A 12500-nucleotide genomic window follows, 5' to 3' on the forward strand; every position below is an offset into this window, starting at 1 on the left:
GAGATATTAAGTCAAGGGAATAGGAGGGAAGAATGAAGGGTGAAGGGAGTTGGTCCTAGATAGTACCAAGAGAGAGAGACAGAGAGAGAGAGAGAGAGAGAGAGGATATACTCCAGATCTCTAACACCAAAAGGCTGAAAACCAGTTGGAATGAAGAGACTGGACTCTTTCGAACCGAGCTGGGGGGATAGGAATTTTTTTTTTATTTTTAAGTTTTTTTTCATGAGCAATTTTACCCCGTGGTTTATGCCATCATACATTAAGGTCATTTCAGATAAAGTGCCTGTAGTAGAGTCAGTCTCTCTCTCTCTCTCTCTCTCTCTCTCTCTCTTCTCTCTCTCTCTCTCTCTCTCTCTCTCTCTCTCTCTGCGTTAATATTGAAGTGATCAATGTAAGTGGCTGTCTCTCTTTTTCTATGCATTAATACAATAATGACTAACAGACAAAAAATCTCTCTCTCTCTCTCTCTCTCTCTCTCTCTCTCTCTCTCTCTCTCTCTCTCCGTTATATTGAAGTGATCAATGTAAGTGGCTGTCTCTCTTTTCTATGCATTAATACAATAATGACTAACAGACAAAAAATCTCTCTCTCTCTCTCTCTCTCTCTCTCTCTCTCTCTCTCTCTCTCTCTCCGTTAATATTGAAGTGATCATGTAAGTGGCTGTCTCTCTTTTTCTATGCATTAATACAATAATGACTAACAGACAAAAAATCTCTCTCTCTCTCTCTCTCTCTCTCTCTCTCTCTCTCTCTCTCTCTCCTATTATCATAATGACTAATATAAAAAAAAATGCGCCTCTCTCTCTCTCTCTCTCTCTCTCTGCACCATTACTATAATGACTAATATAAAACTTGCGCTTCTCTCTCTACAAGTCTTTGAGACATCCTAATCCTTGTAACTCTCTCTCTCTCTCTCTCTCTGAAAACATTACTACAATGATAATATAAAGATGCGCATCTCGCTTTTACACGTCTTTGAGACACCCTAATCCTTGTAACTCTCTCTCTCCTCTTCTTCTCTCGTCTCATTCTCTCTCTCTCTCTCTCTCTATCTCTCTCTCTCTCTCTCTGCACCATTAACTATAATGCCCCCTCTCTCTCTCTCCTCTCCTTCCTCTCTCCTCATCTCTCTCTTCTCTCTTCCAACCATTACCTAAAATAATGACTAATAAAAGAAAATGCGCCTCTCTCTCTCTCTCTCTTTACAAGTCTTTGAGACAATCCTAATCCTTGTAATCCTTGTAACTCTTCTCTCTCTCTCTCTCATCTCCTCTCTCTCTCTCTCTCTCTTCCACAAACACAATTGTCACCGTGTCGTTGCATTTACTCCCATGATCGCCATCGTTTCAGACTTCACGGAGAGGAGGAAAGCCTATACTGCATATTTATTGAAGGGGAGGGGGCGGAGGGAAGGGAAGGGGAGGGAAGGGGAGGGGAGGGAAGGGGAAGCTTGAGTCTTTTCACTCTGAATTAATCTGGCAACTCGTTAAAATCATATTTATATCTCTCATCATAACTCGAAAATCACCAATCGAGGAAGATTACGATAAACAATGACCAATTCATTGTTAGTCTCCTACTACTATATGTTCACGTTTCCCCCTCCCTCTCCCCCTTCATTTAACCCCGCTCCCCTCCTCATAATACGTAACGATAAACAAAACTACGTGCGTTTTAATTATACCAAAATGTAGAACAACCCGTTCATTCGTCCTCGTATGTATGTTAATATGGCCATTTCATTAATTCTTAATCTCTTCATTAAAAAGTGTGGGGAGTGATCGTTCCCGGAATGTATCACTCCGGCCTCGCTGTGTCGTCGTCAAACGACGCTCGCGAGCGCTCGGGAGAGGGTTAATAAAATCGTGACTTAATTGGGGGAAAGACGAGCGTCGTAAATCAAGGTAATGAATTAGGTGGCCCTCATAACAATAATAATAATAACTCATATATAATAATAATAATTGATAATAATGTCCGTTACAGCGATCACGGCCGTTGAGGAATGACGCTCGCTTTATTGGGCTGGACACTGGCAGCTGATAATGCAGCGCGTTGTCGAGAGGCTTTGGTGTAATAAAATAAATAATAATAATAATAATAATAATAATAATTGATAATAATGTCCGTTACAGCGATCACGGCCGTTGAGGAATAACGCTCGCTTTATTGGGCTGGACACTAGCAGCTGATATGCAGCGCGTTGTCGAGAGGAGCTTTGGTGTAATAATAATAATAATAATAATAATAATAATAATAATAATAACTAATAATAATAATAAATAAATAAATTAATTAATTAATTAATTGATTGATTCATTAATCAATAAAATAAAATCTTTTATATATGATAATAGTAATTTTTGTGATTATAAATTATATAAGAACATTTTTAGATAATAATAATAAAATAAAATAATAATAATAATAATAATAATTAATAATACTAATAATATAATGATAATAATAATAATAATAATAATAATAATAATAATAATAATAATAATAATAATAATAATAAAATTTGTCAACAGGAAGCTGTCATGGGCCCTTTGGATCAAAATATATAATGAAAAAAGTAAGGGGAAAGACCAAATAAACAACAATAATATTAAACAATAATGACCTCAAAATTAGTAATTATTTACGCAGAATGAATTCTATCAAATCCTGACCTGTATTTAAAGCATCAAACAGTACATTGGCTTCAGATCACGAGCATTCTCTCTGATCTTTACTTACTACACAAAGAAGTAAAAATGCGCCCAAGTTTCATCAACGCAATCGAGTTTTCTTACAGCGTATAATCAAGGTCACCGAAAATATATCTATCTCTCGGTGGTCGTATCTTTTGGTGGTCTCGGTACAATGCTGTATGAGTCGCGGCCCATGAAACTCTCAGCCGGCCGTAGTGGCCTGTGTTGTTCAGTTGCCAGACGTACAATTATGGCTAAATCTAACTTTTAATAAAACAAAAACTAGTAAGACTTGACGGCTACAATTTGGCATGGTTATTGATTTGTGAGTGGATGATTAACATACCAATTTGCAGCCCTGTAGCATCTGCAGTTTTTTAGATCTTAGGACGGAGAGAAAGCGCAAGGACAGATAAAAGTGCGGACGGACAAAGTTGAAATAATAGTTTTATTTTATAGAAAACTGAAAAGTGTTTATATGAAAACAATTTTACAATTTTTTTTTTTGAACCGATCTTTTTCATACGGGTATTGAAATGGCCGAATAGTGTCTTGTTTGGGTATGTCCATAGTAAAACGCAAGAACGCATTGCATAGCATCAAAATAAAATTACACAATATTGTCATCACGTCCTATCTATCTATCTATCTATCTATCTGCTTATCCATCTACTTTATTTATTATTTATTATTTACTTATTTAAATCTTCGCCTGAGACCCCATACGGACAGAGAGTCAACAGACCATTAAACCCAGGAAGGTTCCAAAGGGAAATCAGCCTGGAGAGAGAGAGAGAGAGAGAGAGAGAGAGAGAGAGAGAGAGAGAGAGACAAGTTGCAGGAAAAGGTGATAAATAAATAAATATGGAGGGAATGCAAAATAAGACCGATGCGCCTGAATTTCATAGCAAACAGAAGCAACGAATCTTTACGATTTTAACAAGAGTGAACCAGTTACTCGGATACTGACTCTCTCTCTCTCTCTCTCTCTCTCTCTCTCTCTCTCTCTCTCTCTCTTAAATAGAAAAAAATCTTCATGATAATCAAAAGTCACCCAGTTATTCGAATTTCTGATCCTCTCTCTCTCTCTCTCTCTTAAATGGAAAAAAAATCCTCATGATAATCAAAGCCACCCAGTTATTCGAATTCTGACCTCTCTCTCTCTCTCTCTCTCTCTCACACACACACACACACACAGGAACGGATAAAAACAAATGTCCATTATATTGATATTGATAAACCGCATATTCGAAATCTCTCTCTCTCTCTCTCTCTCTCTCTCTTTCAATCACACACACAAACTTTCTCTCTCTCTCTCTCTTTACGGCCTCCATCAAGGGCCTCTCGAAACTAGGAAAGGAAAACAGAGAGAGATAAGCAAAGTCAAGAAAATCCTGGAGAGCTCGTGAAGGACTTAAGCCAATGTCATTGTCCCCCTTTCAAGGTTTAGGGGAAGGAGTGATCCTCAGGACTACGCAAAAAAAAAAAAAAAAAAAAAAAAAAAAAAAAAAAAAAAACACAGAACTACAAAAAAATTACGTGAAATCCCGCAAGAACGACAGACGAACAAACACAGCACAAATAGGGGACAGAGGATAGAGGATGGGGGATATGGGGATATGGGGGTTGGGGGAAAGAATTTGGGAGAAGTTTTCCCCTCCACCATCACGATACGAACACAGTGTGAACCTTGAGAGGCAGTTAATAAGATCACGAATGCAAGCAGACGGGAGGGGAGGAAGGGGAGAGAAGGGAAGGGAAACCGAAAGGAAGGGGAGGGAGGTGGGGGGGGATTGGATAGATGGCAAATCGGCGGAAGAGGTCGGAGAAGAGAGATTGAACGCTGGTGGGAAGAGCTTCAAAGATTCGAATGCCGCCATTACGACACACGGTGCGGCCGAGGCTGGCAATGAGAACGGGGAGGGGAAAGCGGAGCTGGGGGGATGGGGAAGGGGGTGTGGGAAGGAGGGTGATGGGAAGGTGGGAGGGAGTGAGCGGGTGAGGGGTGGGGGGGGACTGGGTTGGATGATAGTGGGGAGTGTGAAAGACAACTTTACTATTACGACTACACCCGAGGAGAAACAAAAATGCCGGTATAATCTCTCTCTCTCTCTCTCTCTCTCTCTCTCTTACACACACACACACACACACACAAACACGCACACACACACACACGTATTTGACGTTCAAAGAATAAGATCTATTTGGTGAGTTACCTATAACTAACGAAAACACAGACGACACAGAACAGCCAATGACCAAGTCAATCATAACTAAGACAATAAGTCACACTTAACATTCAAATATTCGACTATCATACAATGCTTTCCAGTAAATGCATCTTCAGAATACAATGACAAATCCAAATGCACTCAGCTTCCAAACGCAATAAGGGCTTACATGCATACATATATACGTACATACAGTGTAAACATACATACGTACATAGTGTAAAATCATTATAATGATAATATGGCTTACCTACAACATTCATACGAGCACATACATGCATACGTACATACAGTGTACAATCATTATCATGATACGGGCTTGCTTAAATACATAGTGTACAATTATCATGATCCTAATTATGATATTGCCTTACTGACATACATACATACATACATACATACGTACATTGCACAATTATCACCATCATTATCATAATATGGGCTTGCACGCATGCCTATAAACATGGCTTGGCTACATACCTACATATATACAGTGTCAAAAATCAATGTTTGTGTACATAAATGTGCGTATAGTTACCTACAAAAATACTCGTGGTATGAAATTTTATCAATCTGTTTCACAAAATCGAATATTGATAAACTTCTACCCTATATAACTATCAACGTAGAAATGCATAACAGTCCAATGTTCAAATTCCCAATAAAAGATTAATATAACAGAATCACATGGTACTTGTTACGTTAATTCTCGTATCAATTTCAGTGGTTTAGCGTAACACATTTTAAAAAGGTGCTCCGCTAAAAACAATGAAGTCTTTCTGTTAGAAACTTATTAAAATTGGACTTTTACAAGGATTAGCTTCGAGTGAAATCTTTAAAGAGATTGCATTTCTTACACATCTAGAGAAAATTACAAGTTGTTAAATGCATGGATGCTGTATGGCAATGGAATATAGAGTGTAGGCCAAAGGCCAAGTACCGAGACCTATGAGGTCATTCAGTGCTGGAAAGGAAATTGAGGAAAACTTTGCAGTTGCACTTCGAAAAGATTGTTAGGAGAGGGTGGATAGCAAGATGGAAGAGAGATAATATGAAAGGTGTTTCTACTCCGGGCCGAAGGGACGCTGCAAAGTACCTTTAGTAATGCCTATAGTGCACCACGTGAGGTGCACTGACGGCACTAGTCCCTACGGGGGAAGAGATCAATCATTCTCAAACTTCAAATTAAAGTAGACACTTTGTATCTTTTCCTTATTCTCGTTGCAAGCAATAAAACAACAACAATATTCACACGGAGATCAGAGCCTCATGCAACGCCAAAGAAAAGTGATCATATAAAATTACCTTATTCTCCTCAATCCAGTACGTCAGGAATAATGATTGTCAGCTCCATGGCAGTTTATCATAAGAGAGAAAGTTCAATTTCAAGTCTAAATATGAAAGAAACATCACCTTTTTTTATGTCAATTATGTTCAAGGTATGATACATAATACAAATGTGTACAACCTAATGATGGTCATTCATTTAAGAATATTGATTAATAAACAATTATATGTATAACTAAAGTATGTATAATAGGTATATAATGTAACAACACGTGTATACATCTTTTCGTCAGGTCCTAATGGGTGGTCACCCATCCAAGAATTTATCACCCTGAACGATGCCGATCGGTGGAACGCATGAGGTACTAGCGAGTGATACCTGCTCAGTGTGAATATATTTGAACGTACATTACTCTCTCTCTCTCTCTCTCTCTCTCTCTCTCTCTCTCTCTCTCTCTGAGAAAAGATTTGACTATTGAAGAATTCAGTAATATGTTGAAAGCATGTCATGTAACCATATTTCTCTCTCTCTCTCTCTCTCTCTCTCTCTCTCTCTCTCTCACACACACACACACACACACACACACACACACACATCACGTGAGTGCACGCAGACAAGTAAAATTTTCCACTTTTATTCGAAAAAAAATCATTCGCATCACTGAAAGCGAGAGAGAGAGAGAGAGAGTGTGGAAGAGGGTTGTCAGGGGTATGTGAAATCAGGAATAATATATCCGTAGATTTCAACCATTGCTTCTCTTTCAAATTCACAAACTTAAAGAATAATATACTTATATCCGTTAAATTATCAGAAAATCATACATACAAAATTAGCTTAGCAGCACCACTTACGAGAGAGAAAGAGCGAGATATATTAAACTATACAACATGCTTTGATCTCGACAAGACATAAAACGAACAAATTCTTTATTGTGAAATAGAAAGAGAGAGAGAATGTCAAAAATAAAGGAAAAACAAAACCAGACGAGACGAAACGAGAGGATGTAACTGAATGAGGAGGACATGAAGTGTGTATGTATAAGCATGTGTGCGTTTGAGATTGTGTGTAGGAGCACGCACGTGTTTGTGTGTGTGTGTGCGTGTGTATGTGCCAGGAATCCACCACCACCTTGGTTCTCAGTCGACACCACCTCGCACCGCCACTGACTCTGAGCCGAGCTGATGCGACAGGAATTAATGCAGCGTCCTACACTCGTCAAGGGGCTTGGATTACGGAGAGCACTGATGACATCCTCACCACGCTCCGTCACTAACGCTGCTCTCCCTCCCCCCACCCCATCCTCCTCCACCCCGAACTCTCTTCCTCCTCTTCCTCTCCTCCTCAAGCCCCTTCTTCCCCTCTCCCCTATCCTCCCTGGCACCTTTGTCCCAAGCCTGCCTCCTCCCGTTAGAAATTGAATTACCTGTTTAGTGTAGTTACCCCTTTCTTATTTCGGGTCTGGAAACCCGTTTTCTTCAACTTGGTGTTTCTCCCTATGACTGAACATTTGTCACACAACACTTTTGTCTTTGTCGTTTATCGTCTTTATTTTAATCCTCTCTCTCTCTCTCTCTCTCTCTCTCTCTCTCTCTCTCTCTCTTTCCGTCCCCTCTCGCCTATTGCGAACATTAATCACCATCCTTCATTCACACGGTCACTGTTAGTATAATTTTCGCACGGCCCCGAGAGAGATTAGCACGAAATTTATTAGCAAATTAGACAACGGAGCGCAAGGTGTGGATGCAACAGCTCTCTGAAAGATGGTTTAAGTATGGGAAATTATTTACAGAAAATCATTAGGTACCTTTCGTAGCAGTTTTAACAAAATCATACTTTAGGCGTTCATATAAGTAAATAAATAAATCAAGTAATTAATACAATAGGGGTTTGACCATAGTAACGATATAATCAATAAAACAATTTTAACATTGCCGTTTTCAACTTGATGATCATAGCAAAACAGATATTATATATCTTAGAGAGAGAGAGAGAGAGCGAGAGAGAGAGAGAGAGAGAGAGATGACAATTACAAGAAACACGCATATCATCATTCATAATGCTGCAAAGGATGCAGTTGCTTAATTTTCAATATCCCAGGGTATTAAGCAAAACGTTGATGTGCCTGACTTAAAGCCAAAACTTGCAGAAAAATAAGTGATTGCGAACGAAAATGCGAGCAGAAATAGGTGGTCCTCTAAGCCGAGCAATCCTAAATGAAAAAAAGATTAATTAATCAAAAAGTGCACATTTTCATGGGAATGTTCAATAATAAGTTCAGGACAACAAAGAAGTATTAAAAATAGAAAAATTTTAAATGCGCCAAAGTTTCTTCGGCGCGTTTTCTGTACAGCGTACAATACTGTGTGAAACTCTCAGCCAGCGCCGCGGTGACGTGTGTTGTTGCGTTGCCAAACTTACGATTATGCTAACTATAACACCTTGAATAAAATAAAAACCACTGAGACTAGAGGGCTGCAATTTGGTATGTTTGCTAATTGGAGGGTGGATGATCAAAATATCAATTTGTAGTCTTCTAGCCTCAGTAGTTTTTAAGATCTTAGGGCGGACAGAAAAAAAGTGCAGACGGACAGACAAAGCAGGCACAATAGTTTTCTTTTACAGAAAACTAAAACTGGAAAATGTGATTACGACTAAAAAGATGGACGAAGTGTACATTATGAGACTTAAATTGTACAAAAGATTATCATCAATAAAAATACAGATGAAAAGGCTTGAAAATGAAAGGAAACAAAAGTTGACCCTTTCAAGAATGACTAGCGGGTATCAGTATCAACTGCGTCACTCAAACCATCAATCACAAATTAGAATATTTGGGGCGGCATGTATACGGAATTATGGGTATCAATCTCAACTTCAGTCTCTATTATCATTATTATTATTATTTCAGTAGATAAAACGTATTCACATGGAACTAGTTCATCAAAGGGTCCACTGACTTGAAATTCAAGCTTACAAAGAATGTTGGTTTTAACATCATAACGCAGACTACACACTGCAGCAGGAACTGATCATGATACAGGGCCAGTCATTTTTCATCCACTTGGGCCAGAGACGCGAACCCGCGACATCTGAGTGGTATTCCACGACACTAACCGCCATTAGTAATGGCATTAACAGCTTGAACGTTCTCTGCATAGAAAAATAAGATAATGGATCCTAAATGATTCAAATGAAAATACTTCTTGCCACTGAAACACCTGATGCTCACCATGAATATACTTGACCCTCCAGAACTGAAAGGAGACTGAAGTTAAGACAAGTCTCGGATGCTTAGAGCATACTTGTCACGGTAGAATGGAATATAAAATCAAGGCCAAAGCCCAAGCGCTTTGGCCCTCAGAGGACATTCAGCACTGAAAGGGGAAACAAGAGTAAAAAGGTTTTAAAGGGAAGCTGAGACTACAATGCTTTAAACGCGTAACATTAGTAAAACATCGCAGTTGCACTATGAAACAATTGTTTACACAATGGAAAGTAAGATGGAAGAAAAAGAATTTGAACGGAAATGTAGCAAAAGGAACGAAAGGAGTCGCATCTAGGGTCAGAAGGGACGCTGAAAAGAACCTTATTTAATCATCATGCCTACAGTCCACTGTGTGGGGCGCAATGATGGCACTACAATACTACGGTGTACCTACTTCGTCACAGTGAAACCAAACTAGAACGAGAATCCTTCAGCACTTACCTATTCGTTCAATGTAAGTAACTGCCTAATCTATCACTGTGAACAACTGCCTAACCCTTCCAAGTAAACAACTGCCTAATTCTTCAATGAGAGAAACTGCCTAATCCTTCAATATAAACAACTGTCTAATCCTTCAATGTGAGCAACTGCCTAATCTTTCAATGTGAGCAACTGCCTAATCCTCCAGTGTAAGCACCTGCCTAATCCTTCAAAGTTAACAGCTGCCTAATCCTTCAGTGTGGCCAACTGCCTAATTATTCAATGCGAACTACCTAATCCTTCCATGTGAGTAACTGCCTAATCCTTCAATGTGAACAGCTACCTAATCCTTCATTGTTAGCAACTACCTAATCCCTCAATGTAAACAAATGCCTAATCCTTAAATGAGAGCAACTGCCTTATCCTTCAATGTGAAAACTACCTAATCCTACAAAGTGAAGAAATGCCTAATCCTTCAGTGTGAACAGCTGCCTAGTCCTTCAATGCATCCTTGCCACTCATGCGTTCCAGGGTAATTTCCGAAATATGATTTACCAACCCTTATATTTACAGATGATGCTGGAAAGGCATTCAAGCATACACGAGCTTTCGTATTTTCCAGCATGCGTGATATTTCACCATCCTAATATCATAGCTACAAAACAAATGAGCAGAAGTCTGCAAATGACAGCTTGTGGTTATTTTCTGGTGATCCTAATTTAGCCACATTTAATTCCAAAGAAAAAAGACATCTAATAATTATATATACATACAAATATATAATATCTACATACGTATATATATGTATACATATATTATGACGAATTGCCACTCTCCCTCTTTGTAAATATATATATTGTATATATTTTATTTTCAGCAATGTGTACCTTTTCCCTATTTGAGTATTTCAGTCTCTTTTGCTTCAGCGCCATCTCTTGACCGCGCAACCTACTTCCACTCTGTGCTCCTTGCTTTTGTATTTTCAAACCTTTCTTCGGACCTTAACTATCGGGATGAAGTAGAAGTATACTTCCAACTACTAACAGTGACAGTTGTGATTGTTATATTGTTCTTACTTGCTATTCAGTACCGTAAGTCGTAACTATATTGTGGAATATTTAATTAATGTTCGTGTTGGTGTTTTGATATCTAGTTTACGTAATTGTTGATTTATTGGTATTATATTATACTTAAATACGTAAGCAGTGTTTTCTTTGTCACCATTTTAGTAATAATGGTTCGTTGGTAAGATACTAAGCTAAGGTGACAATATATGTATATGTATATGTGTATATATATATATATATATATATATATATATATATATATATTATATCTATGTATATATATTACTGCGTGAACGTGCAAGGTCTACAATTTACTTTAGGAATTAAGTGACATCTGACAAGATTGGGTGCCGCGCAGGTAACTACAGAAAACGGGAAAATGTATCCAAATTGATGGATTTAAGGGAAATACAATGTTACACTAAATTAAGTTATTATTACATAAATCAGAAGATATAGACATAGTGGCACTAGGATTACGTTAGCTCACAAATCAAAAAGTGCCACTATGAAAAAACAGAGAATGTTAAGCCTTCTAGGGGTAAAGAATTGATTGCATGAAATGATTATTGTAACTATCAGAAATCATAAAATAATAGATAACAGCAGCTCTTCAATCTTCCACCCTGGGTCTTGAAACTGATGACAGTATGAACGCCTTGGCACTGTCGGAACACAGGCACTGTACACAATGTCACAGCCTCCTATTCTGCAAATTAAGGATGCATTGTAATGCTCAATTAATGTGACTGGGGCTTGCATAAGGCAGAAGGGGTAAGTAATCAAACACTGTTACGAGATAGCAAAGTATACACTTATGGTTTTGAGTCACAAATATTCTGCACTTCACTTATTCTCTGAAGGAGATGCAATGGGGATTCAGTTTATATTTGAGAGCAGGTGGAAATTAAGTAAGAGAATTGTCAAAACAAATTCCAAATCCACTGTACCCATGTCCTCTGGCACCGGGCACAGAGACCCAGTCTGGGCAGTGACCCAACTTTGTGGTAATGCTCTAGTACCTTGGGTTTGGATTAAGATAGGAATGTGGGATTATATTTGTAAGAAGGATGGGGTGGGTGGGGGTGTAAGTTTAAGGTATAGTTTGGAAAATGGAGTATGAAGTAATGATGGAGAGGGGCAGACCCTCTGGCTTTGTCTTTTTTTATGATTGGGGTGGTATTCTTGATGGTTGTTGGTGCAAGGGGGAGAGGTAATGCCAAGGGATCTGATGATGGTGGTGAAGGTGTGAATTTTTTTTTTTTTTTTTTTTTTTTGAGATCGAGGTCAATTCCTCCGAAGATTAGACTGCCTTTGATCCTTATTAGATTGAATAAAGGAGTTGGAAAAGAAGAGTGGATAGATGATAGTAGGATATAGATCATGGGTGAAGGAAGTGAAAGGAAACTAGCGGGGCTTAGCCCCTTGTTACCTGACTGTTGCCAAGGTAGGTTTACATACTCTGTTAGTGTCGTAGTGCAGTTTCTTATTTTGTTAGTTTGCTCGTACTTATGCACATATACCCAACACACAT

This window comes from Macrobrachium nipponense, chromosome 31 (assembly GCF_015104395.2).
Source record: "Macrobrachium nipponense isolate FS-2020 chromosome 31, ASM1510439v2, whole genome shotgun sequence".
In the NCBI taxonomy this organism is placed as follows: domain Eukaryota; kingdom Metazoa; phylum Arthropoda; class Malacostraca; order Decapoda; family Palaemonidae; genus Macrobrachium; species Macrobrachium nipponense.